Consider the following 6,000-nt stretch of genomic DNA (forward strand, 5'->3'; position numbering starts at 1 on the left):
CAGCTGGGATAGGCTTCAGCTTGCCTGCGACCCTGTAGAACAGGATAAAGCGGCTAGAGATAATGAGATGAGATGAGACAATGTACACTCACCAGCCACTTTATTACACTTTATACACCTGCTGTTTTATACAGTTATCCAATCAGCCAAACCCTTGACAGCAGCACAATGCATTAAATCATGCAGATACAAATCAAGAACTTCAGTTAATGTTCACTTCAGACATCAGAATGGGAAAAATCGTGATCTCAAAGTGTGACTTTCACTGTGGCATGGGTGTTGGTTTGAGCCAGATGGACTGGTTTGAATATTTCAGCAACTGCTGATCTCCTGGGGTTTTCACATGCAACAGTCTCTAGAGTTTACACAGAATGGTGCAAAAACAAAAAACATTGAGCGAGCGACAGTTCTGTGGGTGGAAACAAATGCCTTGTTGAGAAAAGAGGACAGAGGAAAATGGCCAGATTGGTTCAAGCTGCTAGGAAGTATCCTGCAACTCATAGCAACTCTTTACAGCCGCAGTGAACAGAAAAGCTTCTCAGCATGCAACAGCAGAAGACCACGTTGGGTTCCACTCCTGCCAGCCAAGAACAGGAATCTTCGAATCAAGAACAAGGTCCTATTAAAGTGGCCAGTGAGTGTATATATTAGTGTTATAGTCAAGACCACCTAAACCAAGAACAAGTCATGACCAAGACTAGAGTGTATCGAAACCGAGACAAGACCAAGACTATGAAGGGTTGAGACCAAATCAAGTCACTAGCGATGATGACTGCTTCATTAGGACGCAGAGAAACACAAATGGGCTGCGAGGCCTGCACCAGAGCGACAGAGTTGCCTGCAGTGGCAGCACGAATGGCCCAGCCAAGCCACCATGGAATGTCTGGCCTCGTGAGCTCTTGCATACTATTCTCCTCTCCTAACGAAGTGCCTTGCATGGTAAGGTAAGGCAAGGCAAGGCAAGTTTATTTATATAGCACATTTCATACACAATGGCAGTTCAATGTGCTTTACAGAAGTAAAAACAAAAACAGTAAACAATAGAGAAATAAAATTACATAAAATAATTTTATCTTTATTCTAAAAGAATTAATTAAAAGAATTAAAAGAATTAAAAGAAAATAATAAGAATTAAACAATAGTAGAAATAAAATATTAAAATGCCAAAAAGAAAAAGGAGAAAAAGAAAGAAAGAAAGAAAGAAAGAAAGAAAGAAAGAAAGAAAGAAAGAAAAAGAAACTAGCAGAATAAAATAGAATAAAGTTAAAGTAAATTTAAAACATGCAGAGAAAGTAAAGATTATAAAAAATGTAAAAATATTAATTATTTAACAGAAAGGTAAGACAAATGATGTCGTGCCCCCATCGTGTTGTCTCTCTGGACCTCCAGACCTGATGCCAAATGGTGCACAAAAGTGCCACAGACCTGACGGGTATGGAAGTTGCCCCACAGTGACAACTGACTTGCCAAGTGATGCCATCCATTGGCCATTTGAGTGGCTCTTCTGCATGCCATCTGGTGGTGTACCATTGACCCTGTTGGGTTCATCTGCCACAGTGCACCGAGAAGCACCCTGCTGCCAGTGCCTTACTGGTGATATACTATTTAACCCATAGCTGGAACCCAGGCAGGTGCTACCACTCTGGGTCAGAGCGGACCTGGGAGCAATGGTGATTAAGGGGTAACTCCACTTTCCCCCAATACTCAAGTCCTCCCAGACCTGAGACTCACCACTGGTTGCAGTTTAACGTCATGCCCAGGACTAAATCAAGTCAAGACCAAGGCAGGGTGAGACTGAGTCAAGACCAGGACCAGACCAGTGGGTGTGAAGGGGGCAGGAAGGGGTGATGGCTGTTAACAGTAACAAAAATTTCAAATTAGCAATGAGTCACGTTTTTAGTTGCATTTGAAGCAGGAAGTTTAACATCCAATCACATTAATGATGTTAACAAATCAATCAGACAATACATAGGCAATTTAGTGAATTGGCATGGTGGCACAGTGGTGTAGTGGTTATCACTGTCACATCACAGCAAGAAGGTTCTGGATCCAGGTTCAGCAGCCAATGGGGGCCTTTCTGTGTGGAGTTTGCATGTTCTCCCCGTGTTCGTGTGGGTTTTCTCCGGGTGCTCCAGTTTCCCCCACAGTCCAAAGACATGTGGTTAGGTTAATGTGGGGCAGCCATGGCATGAGGTTGGGCTGAAGTGCCCTTGAGCAAGGCACCTAACCCCCAATTGCTCCCTGGGTGCTGTAGCATAGCTGCCCACTGCTCTGTGTGTGTGTGTGTGTGTGTGTGTGTGTGTGTGTGTGTGTGTGTGTGTGTGTGTGTGTGTGTGTGTGTGTGTTCACTGCTTCAGATGGGTTAAGTGCAGAGGTTAAATTTCCACTGTGTGCTAAAGTCTGTGCTTGAGTGTATGCATGACAAATAAAAGCTTCTTGGCTTGGCTTCTTGGCTAAAAAAAAAATTCCCCACACTTGTGATATTGACAGGTCTTGAAATAAAATCCAGAGACCAAGACATGACTGAGTAAAAATGTGGTCAGTTCTGAGACAAGACCAAGACTGGTCTCAAGTACTACAACAATAGCATATTATAAATGGTTTGACAATGACAATGTGATCAAATCAGTGCATTTCAGTGAGCCAAAGGCACAACAGTTTCTTGTTTAGACTGCCCTCTGTTCCACAGTAATCAGCACTCCATCTTTGAAAAGGGAAAGAGAGGCACATGCAGACATGTCATAACAGTGTTCTCTTGGTTCAATCAGTCTGCCTTTTTTACTGCTATCATGAGATCAGTGTTTGGCCGGAGACCAGATCAGGACAGAGAGAAGATACTGCAGACAACCCCAGTAAACAATATTCTTTACTGCTCCATGAAAACGACATTCACCCCAATATGCTGTACACTGTATTTTAATTCCTCTCATTTTTATTCAAGCACATTATTATTATTATCGCTGCTGCAATTTTCTGATGCTAATTTTATGTACATCTGTTCTACCTAGGACATAATAAAGGTCAATATTCCCATTTACCAACTGGCAGGATGAATAAAATTTTATTAACTTCACTTACATTCAAAAGACAACAACAGTGCAACTGACGGAAAGCTTGACTTTAATGAGCTTGACTTTGGCAAACTGGCAGGGTTCATTTTTCAGTTTTATTGTCACAACATTGGGTTTTCAACTGAAGCCATTTCCACTTTGCTGCTACTGAAAACTAAAATTGTTAGAGAAAGCATTCGCTGATAAGCTTGCTGCTCAAGGGCACGATGAAAAAAAATCTTTTTTTTTCTTTAAATGTATGAGGCTGGGTATGTGCAGGCATGCTGTACAGGTAGAGGCAAGTGCAATCCTGCAGTGGAGACTCTGCCATGTCCATCACACAGTGCACTTCATTCTCCTCAGCATGCAAAGAATCAGGTTTTTCCCGCTCCACGTCTCCCCACTTAGGTTTTAAATGTTTCTTTTTTACAATCACCAGCATGCCAAATGTGATTATTTTTCATATTAACACAAATAAGGTTAATAGATTCCCATATGGTCTAGCAGTTAGGCTTCCTGGTTTTCACCCAGCTGGCCCGGGTTCAACTCCCAGTATGGGAATGCAATTTCTTTAGGGTGGCATGGTAGTATAGTGATGAGCATTGTCATCTCACAGCAAGAAGGTTCCGGGTTCAAGCCCAGTGGCTGACGGGGCCTTTCTATGTGGAGTTTGCATGTTCTCCCCATGTCTGTGTGGGTTTCCTCTGGGTGCTCCAGTTTCCCTTACAGTCCAAAGACATGCGGTTAGGTTAACATGGGGCAGCCATGGCCTGGGGTTGGGCTGAAGTGCCCTTGAGCAAGGCACCTAATCCCCAACTGCTCCCCAGGCACTGTAGCATAGCTGCCCACTGCTCTGGGTATGTGTGTGTGTGCTCATTGCTCACTTGTGTGTGTTCACTCCTTCAGATGGGTTAAATGCAGAGGTTAAATTTCACTGTGTGCTTGAGTGTACAGGTGATAAATAAAGGCTTCTTGACTGCTAATATAATATGCTTTAAATATCAGTGAGTGTGAAGACTTACTGAGTCAATAATTAAATGCAGGTTCGATCTTTGAAGCAAAACTGATGATGTGGCAATATGACGTTTTATACTGTGTATCATTTCTTCACATTATAATCATGAAAAACCATGTACCTTGTATTCCTGCCATAAAATTTAACCCTGTCAAGTCCTCTGGTGATCTAGAAGACTGATATAGTGGTGCTTGAAAGTTTGTGAACCCTTTAGAATTTTCTATATTTCTGCATAAATATGACCTAAAACATCATCAGATTTTCACACAAGTCCTAAAAGTAGATAAAGAGAACCCAGTTAAACAAATGAGACAAAAATATTATACTTGGTCATTTATTTATTGAGGAAAATGATCCAATATTATATATCTGTGAGTGGCAAAAGTATGTGAACCTCTAGGATTAGCAGTTAATTTGAAGGTGAAATTAGAGTCAGGTGTTTCCAATCAATGGGATGACAATCAGGTGTGAGTGGGCACCCTGTTTTATTTAAAGAACAGGGATCTATCAAAGACTGATCTTCACAACACATGTTTGTGGAAGTGTATCATGGCATGAACAAAGGAGATTTCTGAGGACCTCAGAAAAAGCATTGTTGATGCTCATCAGGCTGGAAAAGGTTACAAAACCATCTGTAAAGAATTTGGACTCCACCAATCCACAGTCAGACAGATTGTGTACAAATGGAGGAAATTCAAGACCACTGTTACCCTCCCCAGGAGTGGTCGACCAACAAAGATCACTCCAAGAGCAAGGCGTGTAATAGTCAGCAAGGTCACAAAGGACCCCAGAGTAACTTCTAAGCAACTGAAGGTCTCTCTCACATTGGCTAATGTTAATGTTCATGAGTCCACCATCAGGAGAACACTGAACAACAATGGTGTGCATGGCAGGGTTGCAAGGAGAGCCACTGATCTCCAAAAAGAACATTGCTGCTCATCTGCAGTTTGCTAAAGATCATGTGGACAGGCCAGAAGGCTATTGGAAAAATGTTTTGTGGACGGATGAGACCTAAATAGAACTTTCTGGTTTAAATGAGAAGCATTATGTTTGGAGAAAGAAAAACACTGCATTCCAGCATAAGAACCTTATCCCATCTGTGAAACATGGTGGTGGTAGTATCATGGTTTAGGCCTGTTTTGCTGCATCTGGGCCAGGACGGCTTGCCATCATTGATGGAACAATGAATTCTGAATTATACCAGCGAATTCTAAAGGAAAATGTCAGGACATCTGTTCATGAACTGAGGCCCTGTCCACACGGCAATGGATTCAGGTGACTCCGATACAATTGCTTATTGTTTAGGCCTGGCGTCCACATGGCACCGGCGTTTTGGGTGCCCAAAACGCAATCTTTTTGAGAACGGGTTCCAGAGTGGAAAGATCTGGCAACGTTGCCATTGCGAAGTCGTCTGGATGAGTAGAACGGATTTGTTTACGATGATGTCACAACCACATGACTGAGTGCTTCACGCCGGGTAGAAGTGCTAAAACGCAATCTTTTTGAGAACGGGTTCCAGAGTGGAAAGATCTGGCAACGTTGCCATTGCGAAGTCGTCTGGATGAGTAGAACGGATTTGTTTACGATGATGTCACAACCACATGACTGAGTGCTTCACGCCGGGTAGAAGTGCTATGAACTCGATGCGAGTTGTCAACAAATCCTATAACTTGGTTCATGAAACGCGCTTACAAAATATTTTCACTGTGAATATTTATTGTGTAATGGTGCAAAGTGAGAGAGAGAAAGAGAGAGAGAGACTCTGCCCTTAGGGCAGAGTCAATCCCGCCAGCAAAAATAGGGAAAAAAAAGGAGCGATCTCACGTCTTCAGATGTTGATTTAAGTCCTACAATACATTCCTCAAAAAGGGCGTAGAAGAGCAAATTAATCCATCAACGTGTAGCATTCAATTTATTCCGGACCATTAAAGACGC

Source organism: Neoarius graeffei, chromosome 8, assembly GCF_027579695.1.
Source record: "Neoarius graeffei isolate fNeoGra1 chromosome 8, fNeoGra1.pri, whole genome shotgun sequence".
Lineage (NCBI taxonomy): Eukaryota > Metazoa > Chordata > Actinopteri > Siluriformes > Ariidae > Neoarius > Neoarius graeffei.